This window comes from Lagopus leucura, unplaced genomic scaffold (assembly GCF_019238085.1).
Source record: "Lagopus leucura isolate 7727_CA_CO unplaced genomic scaffold, USGS_WTPT01 Super-Scaffold_810, whole genome shotgun sequence".
Taxonomy (NCBI): Eukaryota; Metazoa; Chordata; class Aves; order Galliformes; family Phasianidae; genus Lagopus; species Lagopus leucura.
This window is the reverse complement of record NW_024962261.1, coordinates 9,537,502-9,550,854: the sequence shown is the minus strand read 5'-3', so window position 1 is coordinate 9,550,854 and position 13,353 is coordinate 9,537,502.

Sequence of the window (13,353 nt, the reverse complement as noted above, 5' to 3'; positions counted from 1 at the left end):
AAAGGAAGTGGGAATACAGAAATACCCTGGGAAAATGAATGAGAGAGGGAACAGAGGCAAGGGAGGAACCCAAATGCAGCAGGGGAATGAATGGGAGTGTTTTAAGGGCACTAGCTCCCATGTGTCAGATGGTAGGTTAGACGACTGAAAAGACTCTTTATAAGTCAGACCTGCATATAATATCTATCTATCTATATGTACACACATACTGCTTTATCTGCAGTAATAACATTATGGTAGTATTCTTTTAAAGCCCACAATAACAGCAATAAGCACATTAATAGGTGAAGCAGAAAATTTGTTTTCTGTGGAGGAAAAAAAGATACAGGAACCCCCTGGATGCTTGCAGCTGTACTTGGGAGTATAACTCTAGTATTCTGCTCTGAGATGCCCAGCTGCATCAGGGAAGGTGACGGTCCCTAGGGTTACTGCTGTTCATGGCAATGAGTACAGCTTTTGGAGGGAGTTATGCAGGACAGACAGCACCATCTCTCTCACCAGTTAGTGCCATGAACAAGCAGAAAAAGCTATACTAGTCTGGAAAGAAACTGTGACAAAGAAAATTCCAGTTACTACATCTACAAGGCAAAGAGATCCTGAACAAAGCCTAGAATTTACTCCTACATACTTAATTTTGAGGAATTTTTCAATCCAACAGTGAAAGTGCTGTCTCTTGGTGTCTCCATGCTTAGTTAGCAGTGTGGCAGATAGTTGCTTTTTCTCCTGTGCCAGAGCACCACGCTCTTCAGCGGTGTCTGAAATGTGCGCATGCTTTCATGTCAACGAGTACACAGTTTAAAAAGTAGATTGCAGGGTGTAAGGCTTCCTGAATTGCAGCTTACCATCTCAAGTCATAGAATCGCAACAGACTGGCTTGGATCGACTGGGCCCTTAAAAGTTCTCCCAATCCTAATCCCCTTCTGTTGGCAGGGCTGCCCCTCACCAGCTGAGGCTGCCCAAGGACCCCAACCAACCTGGCCTTGAGCACTTCCAGGGATGGGGCACCACAGCTTCTCTGGGCAGCTCTGCCAGGGTCTCACCACCCTCTGTGTAATGAATTTCCTAACATCCAACCTAAATCTCCACTCTTTTAGTTTAAAGCCATTCCTCTTTTGCTTTATCAGACTGTGTAAGAAGTTGGTCTCCCTCCTGCTTATATGCTCTGTTTCAGTACTGGAAGGCTGTAGTGAGGTCTTCCTGAAGCTTTCTCTTTACCAGGCTGAACAAGTCCAGCTCCCTCAGCCTTTCTTCATAGGAGAGGTGCTCCAGCCTTCTGAGCATCTTCATGGCCTCCTCTGGACCCGCTCCAACTACTCCGATTCCTCCTTGTGCTGACGGTACAGATCTGGATGCAGCACTCCAGGCATGAGGAGCAGAGAGGGACAATCCCTTCCTTCTCCCTGCTTCTACCTCTCTGTTGATGCAGAGCATCAGGATGCTGTTGGCTTTTTGGGCTGCAAGCACACACTGCTGGCTCATGCACAGCTTTTCATGCACCACAACTCCTAAATCCAAGAAGAGTTCCTCTAAGAGTTCCTCTGGTTCCATTATAGTGCTCTTGAGAGAGCACTCAACTAATCTATCAGTGAGAAAACTACTCCTTTTCCACATTTATGAAATGCATGGTTGATCCTGGACTTCTGTGAGCTTTGACGTGGAGACATGCGTAAATGATCAACACATTTTTTATCCATTACAAACTGTAATACAAGCCTCGGAATACACTTTTCCTTTTTTTTTGCAGTTGTGTGGCTGCTTTTTTTAATGTGTTGTGAATGAAACATCAGAAGCTTGCTGCTTTGGATGAGCAAAGCATTGCAAATATGTTGTTTCTAGAGTTGAAGTAGAACTGAAATAGGCATTGAAATCAATTTTTCAATAAAAGACAAGAATTAAAGAAGCTGTATTGTTTTCCTTTTTGCTAGCAATAAGGCAGCTATTAGTGCAGTGCTATCCATATTCTGAACACAGCAAAATCAAAATCTACATGTCCAAGGGGACCAATCGAACTGCCATCAAGTCATCATGCAGGAAGTCAATTACCAGTTTCTCTTGCTGTCCCTTTCCAGAAAAGTCTAATGGCCAGATGTCATTTGTAGCAGGTCTGGAAAGTCATCATTTTGTGCATAAACAAATAAAGGGATTAGCATTCTCTAGTGAAGGAGAACAAGGAAATGAGAAAAGGAAGGGAAGGGAACCATTTGGCAGAACATCCCATGTAGAGCTTGACTCAACAATGCCTCTACATCCGTATGTGGTGCTATCTCTGCTCAGCAATGCTCAGGGTGCTTTCCTAAATCGTTTCAAGCTAGCTCAGCCAGAACAATGCATCAACATAAGAAAAGCAGATGCTAAACAGGGCCCACTTTGGGTGTAGCAGGTGTTAGCATGTGGGTGCTGTTATGTCCAGTGACGTAATCTCCCAGCCATTCATGTCTGATAAACACAGTGTTCTTCACTGCAGGGCCTTCCCGTGGGAAGTAACCCGATATCGTTTGACCTGGTTCTTGCCAATGACTGTGGAGAGTTTCTGTTGTTGTTCATCACCCCACCGTGTCAAAGCACCTGGTGAACAGTGAGATAGGCTGGCTGGCCATGTGTCTGTCCTCAAAAGCGCCAGGAAGTCAGGACAAGTCTTCTGCTGCCCCACCTACCAGAGGCTTTTTTTAACTCACAATTAGGTTTAAACCTAGAATACTCCAAGTAATGAAACAAGGACACTCCCAAACAGAGAGTACTGCCAGTGTTAGCCTTGCTTCTTCATATGTAGAAGCAGTTTGTGGAAATCGGGAGCAGCAGGAACAGATTCTGATGCAAGAGCAGGTTGAAAGAAGGCTAAAAATGGCCACACTTTTTTTCAAAAGAAGTATTAGAAGAAAAAGAAAAGATTAGAAAGAAAGGTTTCCTTGTTGCTGCTGTCAGATACTTGGGCTTTGTTGAAGCCCTTGTTTCTGTTCCACAGCATAGCATGTTTTGGGGCTTCTTCCTGTGGCCTGAAGAGCTGCTGCCATACAAGGCTCCCTTAATCCTTGGGATTAAAAACCTCTTCCATGGTTGATGCTGGATCTGAGGAGAGGGCTACCAGCTCTGTGTTTCCGATGAAGATGCTGACTGCCCTTACAGTGTGAAGCCTGATCCAACTCCCACAGTCTGAGAAAAGTCTTTTTTCTGACTATGAATCACACACAGAATCACAGAATGGTTTGGGTTGGGAGGGACCACGAGGATCATGAACCTCCAACCTCCCTCTGTCACAGACAGGGCCACCAATCTCCCCATTTAATACTAGACCAGTCTGCCCAAGGCCCCCATCCAATCTGGCCTCGAACACCTCCAGGGACGGGGCATCCACAGCCTCTCTGATAGCCTGTTCTAGTACCTCACCACTCTCATAGTAAAGAACTTGACTTCATGGGCTCTTTAGTGCATATCTAACACCTGGAGTGATACCTTAGTTTTAAAATGATATAGCAGCTCAAATTTTCCTGCCTGTGGTCCTTTCAAGGTGGCTACCAAAATGAGTATACGTAATGTTGGGCCGTGCTCTGCTCCAGTGGTAGGTTAAATACTAGCTGTGGTTGACTTCCCACAGATTTTCTCAGTATCTCTTGGTCTATACAGTCTTGAAAATTAATGGGATACTTGAGCAAAACAGCATAATTGCAGTGCTGCAAGTAGCACTCAATTGAAAAATAAATAAATAAATAAATGAGAGAGAGGAAAAAAAACTGGTGCATAATACCCCACTTAACATCTAGGAGCTCTTGTAGAAGGGCATGAGAGACTTAAAAGATGCCAAGCAAGGACCACAATTTGCCTTGAATTCCTCGCTGGCAAGCCAGACATTCCCATAAGGAACAGAAGCCTTCTCAGGGATGCTGTCATTTCACTCCAGCTCTCTGCTCTGTGTTCCTAGGCATGATCACAGTGATTTTTGAACTCCTTACTTCTGTCAAGCTGCAGAATAAGATGGAGTATAGCTGGAGCATATGGTTTCCTGATCTGAACCTGCCAGGTGACTTGTCTAAAGTCTAAATTTTGGAGCATTGTCTTACATGACAGTGCCCATTTTGAGAGTAATAACAGAAGAAAAAAGAAAAGGGAAAAAAAAAAAAGCACGGAAAAAAGAAAGACAAAAAGTACCCAAGAAGGGGCAAGAGGGAAGGAATCTTCAGTGTTGCAGCAGGCTGCACCGTACTGCACTGTGAAATCAGTGAAATCAGCCATGCTAAAACTAATACAGCAAAGCTATTTAGCATAGATTTTAAATACACATTCTCCTGACATCAAGAAAATAGAAGCGTGCGCCTGAGGTTAAGTACACAATTAGGTGCTTTACTGCACTTTATTGTGTTATCTCTACTAAAAACATTTAGTCCATAAAAACAAATCCTAAAGAAGGGTGATAATGATATATCAAGACCCATAACAGAAAAATAACCAGATAATAGAACAAAGAGCAAGATATAAATAAAGGTTGAAAAGTAGAAGTACATATTCAGCTTGTTAGTTACTAAGGAAGAGGAATAAATTAAGAGGAAGAGTAAAAGTAAAGAAGAGTTCTGCCTTAGCAAATTATTCCACCCAGAACACCCACCCACATATTCTTGAATGTAATTGAGCTATTATTTATATATGACTAATTTTTTCCCCTTTTTAAAATGTATTTATAACCAGACACAAAATTAAGCCAAAATTTCTTGTTTATCTTGGCAAAATTTTGCCCTTTGCTTAGAAAGGTTTTCAGTACAAGAGTAAAAAGTAGATTTTAATCTCTCTGATTTTATTTCTGAGGCCTTAAACAGGAGACACAGAACAGACTTGCTGCAACAGAAACACTGCTTCAGTATCAGTCCTCTCTTCATTTGGGGATCACAGGACAATGACGGAGGAAGTAACTTCTAACCAAATACAAACACAATGGCTGATTCAAGACTTTCAAGTTACTTTCTGGTTTTTCACCCCCTTTTTCTTTACAGAGCTCTGTTTGTATGTCTTGCTGTAGTTCTTTGCTTTCCCTTTAATGTCAGTGAATTTAGAAACCCTGGGCAGAAATCAGAGAAATGCTGAGGAACATTCTTTGGACAGTAACTTCAATCCCTCACTCAGTGCATGTTGATTTAAATCTGGAGTGAAAAAACAATGGTATTTTTCTGGCTGGATGTTTTTAAATTGAAATTTAGGCATCTAATTGCACTTAAAGTTGTGTCATTTCTCTCCTGCATTTAGAAGCATCATTTTGAGTATGCATGGGGAAGCATAAAAAGAGAGTAAGTCCTTCCTGCATATGACTTGTTTGGGGCACCTTTTCCAGTGTTCCTTCATAAGCAGCCCTCACTGAGGCATTTACATTACTTGTCTGCAGGATTTGCCATGTTTTTTTTGTTTGTTTTTAGCCGTTCTCTGACAGAATTCCCATGGTGACATCTTGTTAGCTGGTAATACAATAGGACAATTGTGTTTAAGACTTTTTCTTGGGCATCTTAAGGATGGAAATAACTGCAGTTATGTTTTCTTCCAGACAAAGTACAGCCAAGTTGCCAAAGAGTTCTGGAAAGCAACAATGACTAAGTCTCTCTGACCTTCTCCCTAAACTTGCAGTAGGTAGATGCTGAATCTTGCTCTTCATTTCTCCTTTCATTTCTCTTTTGACCAAGTTTGCTGAATTCAGCATCCTGCCTTGATACCAGCACCTTTGTTCTTCCTGGATTGACCTCTTAGGAGCCCAGTGAATAGTCTATTATTCTCTGTGAGACTACCTACCTCCAGACAGCTGGGAGATAAGCCTACGTCAGCTAATTCTTTAACAAGGTCTCTGCAACACTCTTTTGCCTTTACCTCCTTGTCTACCTTGCTTACATGTCTTTTACCTCCAGCTTCTGGCTTAAGCTAACACAGATTGGCAGAGGAAAACAGCGTACTGAGATAATAAGATAGGTGTTTCCAAGTTCTCTGTGAGTTGGCTACCTGACATAACAGAATAGAAGCACCAATCTGTGAAACCGTCTCTGTCAACTGCACTATAAGTTCTTTTAAATAAGTAGCAGTAGTCTCTTATTTGGACTTCGTGAATTTTGAGGACTATGGACTCTATATCACATACAGGATATCCTCTCTACTCCATGTCTTGTTTCTAAAGCACTAATTGTTGATGTACATGCAATGTCCTTAAGAAGGAATACATTTATTTCTATGCAGTGTTTTATGTATGTTGTGAGGGGGATTAACTCTTACATGCTTGGCTAGATAGGTGAAAGTCCCAGCACATACATATTTTACTTGAGTTTGAGTACTGTGTTAAATATTTCTAGAAATAGAATAATAAAAGATATTAAATCCAGAGAAGAGGATTAACAGCCTGCTCCTTACAGACCAAACTTGGTCTACAGTGCATGTTGTCCTAGCAAAACTTCAGTGAATATATCAAGGCAGTGAAGGACCATCACACCAAAGCAGGAAAGAGCCCTAATTCTCATTGCCCGGCAAATGCATTCCATGAGCGAGTGACCTGTTTGACCTGTGGGTTACCTGTATTACTGTTACTGGCACACAAGATGTTGCAACTTTGGAAGAGGCGATACATAGCTCTCTGCCTTAAGGAAAGTCATCTGTGATGACAGTAGCTAAGCCAGAAAGGAAACAGTGGAAGCAAAACATGGAGAATAGGAACAGTCCAATAGGATCTAGGACCAAGAGTAAAATAGATCTTTTGTTTAAGGACTGTTACAGAAGATCACATCACATAGCACTTTCTATCAGAAAATATTTCTGTTGTCTTTATGAAAGTATTTTGGTACAGCTGTCATGTGGAAAATAGGTAGTAAGAGGAAAAAGTGAGCATTTGGGAGAAACTCTGAGAATAACTTTTCCCAAAGGACAGAAAGGTCCAGTATAGCACCCCAAGTAGCTGAAATCAGCAGAGCCTGATGCAAAGGAGAAGAGACTGGTCAGTGTTCAGGCCTCAGCCATTGCTGTGAAGGACAGAGTAATGTAAGAATGATCCAAGGATCCTTACCATACAATACTGAGACAAATAATTTCACAAATGGGAAGCGTGAGTGAGTAAATACTGTATCACTCACTTGCAGTATTTATCAGCACCTTTCACATTTGTTAAAAACCAGTGAGGGAGAGAGAGAGGAGAAAAAGAAGCTTTCCTAGTAACTCGATACTTTGAAGACTGAGTGCTGAAGATAAGCTAGGCACATCCATGCAGTACGAGGATACCAGCTGTGCTCAACCTCCCACCCTGTGAGACTGCGGAGGTTAGCTGGCTTGGTCCTTCTTGCTCAGCACATCTTGGTCTGATACCCTCAATTTCCCGTGGTATCCTTTACCAGACATATTGTCATGGATTGTCAGTGGCCACACTTTTCTCTCTCTGAGAGGCATGAATGCAACCCTTTCTCCTTGATGGTGTGGTTGATACAACAGTAAGCTCAGGAATCTCATCCTTCCCTCTCTTTTTTGCAGTGCTTATAGGCTCAGATGTTTTTCAGCTCTGACTGAAAAATGCCTGAAAATAAAGATGGAGGTGAGAATGACCTTTTACAACACTACCAAGAATGTTCTGAGGGATGTGTGCTTGAGGGCTCCCTTGCAGGTGGGACAGCTGTCTGGCCAAGTACTCTCACCATGGATATTTGAGTTCTGCTGATAGGAGTATTGATTGCAAGAGTCCTTTTCTAGACTCGTCTATTATTTTTATGATCAATGTGCTACAAAATGTTTACAGAGCACACACACACATTTTCTAACTTTCTGCCAACTCTGGCTGAAGAAAACTTTCAGCAGCACTGTGTGTGAGCTCTTCATGTTGTGTATGGAACAGCAAATGGATTGGCTCGAATGCCCTGTTGTACTCTCCTGGTACAAGGCTGAGTCAGAAGGAGATGCTTAGGAACCTCTGCATGTTCTGGAGAAACATATCCTTGAGTGCTCACTGAAAACCAGGTCCTGCTTACATGTTTCATAAAGAAAACTGGGTCGAGTCTGGGATATTCTCACAGAGCTGTGAGTAGGCTTTGTGTGTCTCTCTTGCTGCACACCGAAAATGGCTCTTACACATTATCGGTCCCTGCGATACTTGTTTGCCTACTTCAGAGGCCCCTTAGTAGGGAGATAAGTCAGCAAGAGGAACAGAAGGCTCAGTTAGAAGCAAGGGAATCTTGACTGAAGGACGGGGAGATGTCAGAGAGCAGTAGGCAGAGCTAATGAGCCATTTTCTCTCTTCAACAGGGGTCGTTATGAGCTGTACCCCAACACATTCTAGGAAAGCCACAATCTCAGTGGCCTTCCTCTTCTGGCATGGGTGGGCATTGGAGCAGGTTACACCAGCAGATAGAGAAGGGAACTGGTTGCTGTAAAAGAGGAAACAGTATGAAAGCAGTAGGAAGACTAGGAAGAAGTGGCATGCAAATGGCATGAGTGGGCAGCAAGAAGTTACTCACAGCATCCTTGTCACGTTACTCGCCTTCTTCCAAATATAATTTGTCCCCTGCCCCCAGCCTCCAGATTAATGTTCAAGGGCACAGATCTTTCTAGAACTTTTCCTGACCTTTCTCTCTCTTGTGTGGCTCATGGGTCACAGTGTGACTCCTTGCATCTTCAGGCTGTTCAGTTTCTGCAGAAGCCTTCTCAGAATGAAATGCACGGGAGAAATCAGAGAGGAGAAAAGAATATGTAAAAATATATGACAGATTTCCACTCTGGGTAGTACCACCATAGAAATTAAGCTTTCTCCTGCCTCTAGAGGAAAGCAAAGCTTGAACTCTCTGAGATCAGCAGCCTCCAACACCACTCCTCTCTAAAATCTCAACATATACCTAAACATGTAAATACATAATTATGTATTTATTTGCAAACTGGCTCCTCCGGGCTCCCTTTCCTTCTTCACTTTTCACTTGCTGCTGCCTGACAGCCACAGTGAAACAGCCCATCAGGAGACTAACATGAGAAGGGAATTAAACAATACCACTGCTTTGAGGGGGGAGAAAGGTTACTTTCGGGCAAATTCCTGCCAAAGTGGAGAGATGACTATTTGCATGTGACTGCTGCTTGTGCAGGGTTGTACAACAGGTTTGACGCTGAGGGAAGACACAGAGCCATTTGGGGCTTTTGGCTTTGGGAGTAACTTGACCATGATGATTGCTTTCACTACGAACACGCAGTGCAGGCACTCTGAAGAACAACCTTAGAGCTTCAGGACTGTTTTTTTCTTTTTTTCCCCCTCCCCAACCCTCCTCCCCTTGAAGGCACTGCTGGGGAGCATGGGTTTGAACCAGCATGTTATTTCCTTTTTTTTTTCTCTACACTGTTATCTATGCTTTTGTGGGCCCACACCTTCCTGCTGCCTCCCTGTCCAACAATCATTAATGAGTTCTATTCTCATTAAAGGCTATTAAAAATATGCAGAACAGAGATAGTGCAATAGATTAAGTGAATCACCTACAGAGACTATGGATGGCTCAGCAGTTGAAAGCAAGTCTCCCAGTGCTCATAAAATTTTTTCATCAGTCTCTTTCCTGCCAGGCACTTTGAACCTAATTAAGAGTAGAAAAGATTTTTTCAGACTCCTTAGATTCAAGCATGCTTTAAATCAGGAAATATGAGAACTATAGGAAAAAAAAATGCAAAACAAAATACCAGAAAAACATTTAAAATCAGTTTTATGAGCAAGTTGAGTTCTAGGAAAGAAGAGGAAACAAAGCAACATCGTGGTTCAGCCAGCCATTTTTACTACTTCTGATCCCATGCTACTCCATCACTGCAAAGGGGCATCAGTGTTGTTCCCTTAGGTCTGAAAGGCCAAACTCTACTGATAATGCAGCGGTAGTCTTGCCTTAAGACCTAGTCTGTCTCACAGTATAGACACTGATGAGTGTCTCACTGGGTAAACAAACATTAAAAGGATCCCAGATCTTGGGACATTATGGTAACAGAGACTAATTTACAGTTTAGGAATGTCTTCACAGTTGGTGAATTTTGGCTTGATGATTTTTCAGCTCATGAGAAGGCATATCTCATGTATTCCATGCTGAGAGAAGATCACTTATTGGGCAAATACAAGTTATTTGAGGGAATCTGGAATAATCATGCTCCAAAAGCTGTACATCTAGATTCTTCTCAGTGCCAAGAAACAGCCACTGACAAGGAAAAGACTCCTTCCTCTCCTCTAGCACCAGCAGGCAGAGTTACTGGGCACTGTGAAAGTGTGGAAAAAATAAGAAAAGTATGGAACTACTGAAAACAAGTAGTAGGTTGTACGATAACTTTAGATTCAGAAGTCTATGTTTGCCTACTTTCCTTTGCTTCCACAGATTATTCTGTGTTTTACTAGTTTCACGCTACTTCATTCCATGTGCTACAAGAAGGAGGATCTATCATGATACATGTGATGTGGCACCTGGGAAAAAGATCTGAGATCATGAATTCCCCTCATGCTGTGAGTTATGTGAGGGGATTGCCTACACTGCAGAGTGCTTGGACTTTCCACCCTCTGCAAGGAGCACAACCACCCATGGTTAGCAGCCCTCGATGAAAGGCTGTGAGCAGAGGTGGACTGTGAGCTTGAAGAGAGTGCATCAGTTCAAGCATGTGTAGAACTGAAAAGATTGCACCAAACCAGAAGTGGTCTGTTTGACTGCTGAGTGCACTGCTGCAAAACATACCTTGAAGTACTATCAGCTTCGGCAAGACTTTCCAGAGAAATTGCAGTTGCAATTGAAAAAAGCATACTCAAATATACTTTTCCCTCTGACATACCAAAGCAAATGCATGCTACAATGCACTTATATCTGCCCAGATGGTTTGTTTCACATTTTACTTCTAGGTTTGAGACCTTTAGTTGTCTTGCCTAGGTTGCTCAAGCTATGTGTCACTCAGGCTATCTGGAAAGATAGCTGTGAGCAAACTTATCTCCAGGCTGGCCAACTATCTGGACTTCTGCTGTATTGCAGTGCACATACACAGAGTCCCTCAGCTTTGTCTCAGCAGCACTTGCATGCTCCAATCCCTTCTGGTGCCCTCAACACACATCATTCAGTGCACATACCTAGCTGATAATCTGCAAAAGTAACATTCTTCACAAAGAAGGAGTGCCTTCCTCAAAACAAGTACAGATAAAAATAAAAATCGTTTCTTATGCCTGGGTCACAAATTATGGATGAAAAAATTCCACGTGAAAATCAATCCAGATAGCGACATTTAGGAAGGAGTTCTGTGTCCATGCACTACCCTCGTTTGCAAGGCAGTCTGAGCAGACCCAGTTTAAGGCAGAAAAAACAAATGAGGCAGCCAAAGCAGCTTCTCCCCTGGACAAGAGATTTTCTTTCTCCTTGAGAGGAGTGTTCTCTTTCAGCACATACCTGCACAGAAGAGAGCAGAGAACTGTCGGGTTAAGTAAAAAACAAAATTAAGTATTCTGTACCACATGTACAGGTTCTTCAGCGATACCATATGGTAGAAACAGAAGACAGAAGCTGGGAATCAGGAGGGGAAAGATTTGGGTTTGTAGGTGTTGGGCAAACAATAGCCCGTACCTGCTGCTTGATGACTTCAGTTACTCTGTATAAGGTTTGTGGAGTCAGACTAGTTTCTGTGATCACTTTTGATCAGTTCAATCTGTGACAAACTCAGGCTTCTTGGCAACATGCAAACGAGGCAATCCTCCTATATGGCTGCCTACAAACAAAGAATACATGTAATAACTCTTTGATAAGCCATATTTGTCTTGTCTAATGATTGGTTTTAATGCCTTTCACTCACGGGGGATAGCTGGTAATTCCTGCATATAGCATATCTGTGATCAGGTTCAAAAACTTGTGGAAGAAAAAACAGTGGCTTTGTTATTGCTTGTGTTTCTGATTCTTGCACACACACAGAACTTCTGTGCCACCCAACCTGTCCAGCTGGGTGGGATGGACTCAGACTGCTCCTATAGGCAGGAATGCACATTGTTTCATGGAATATTTTTGGAAGCAGTTCACTCCAATGGCCAAGCTGATGGACTGAAGATTTCTGTGAAATACAGACAAGGTTTGCAATATCAGCAAGCTTAGCTATCCACTATTTCTCTGTTTTTATTATCATTTCTGGCCTGCTCCTAGTTAGGATGCTGACTCAGATTAGAGTTCTCTATTAATGGCTGTCCCTTTGCCCAGCAGTAAATTAGTCAAAGGTTGCACCAGTGGTTTTGCATCTGCACCTTGTCATGGCTTGTTCCCTATAAAGACTTCTGTAGAGTGTAGGAAGGCTGGCACTGAACCAAAGCAGAATGAACAGAAGTGGTAATTTATTGCTTTTCCATATAAGGGCAATCAGAGGAGCTGGCGGATTGGTATTGCTCTTCAGAACAGAACTGGAGATGGGGGTGGGAAGGAGTTTGCCCTGTCCCCCATTCAAATTCCCTGAGACCCTGTGACAGAGCTACAGCTACCCCTGTGACCAGCACAGCTTGGAACACATATCTCGTGATAACCACAGAGGATATCCACATTCCTCTGAATGCAGAAGTTGCCCCTCCCACAGTGAAGTCTGCTCCTCTCTGCTTGGCACCCACAGACCTTGAAACCTGCTCAGGACTGACTGTGACCCTTTTGTGTTAATGCTTCCCATCACCCATAGGCCTGTGGGAACTGGTGGAAGACCTGCAGGGAAAAGGGCTCCTGCTATTGCGGCTAGCAAGTTAGCTCAGTGGATGGACGGTGCAGGTTAGAAGTGCTGCAGCACCGTTGCCCTTCTCCACACTTCTCTCAGCCCAAACCTCCTTCTCTGCAGGATTAAACCCTCAGGACAAAGTTGTCCGTTGCTCTTTGCCAAAATACAAGGGAAGAATTCAAGTTTCACTGGAGCTTTAACGTAGCACAGACAGCAGCAGTACTGGTGAAGGTCTAAATCCAGGCCTCTGTGGGCTACTTGGGGCAGTGATCCACACATTTCTTAGAGGTGGAAATGCCAGGCCGGGCTAAGAGAGGAGATGTGGCAGAGCTGGAGGTCACTGCTACCTGAAGACAACTGCTACAAGTGGAATTCTCCCAGGTTTCATTCTGGGAAAATAGATTGTAGCTCTTTTCTCATCTCAGCTACCCTGTGGCACTTAGAGAGAAATACGTGGAGAAATTTAAAACACAGTAAGAGTTCCCTCTAGAGGAATAAAGCAATAATCTACACATCCCCATATTACGCTGGATCGAGGGCTCTGTTTTCTTTGCAGGTGTAGATTGACAGTGGGATATATCTGCAAATGAAACCCACCACAAACATATAAACAAAAGAAATAGATTCAGTAACAATGAATAAACATCAGGACTTTCCAAAAAACGCCAATGGCAAAAGAGACAAAACCAGAGTTTG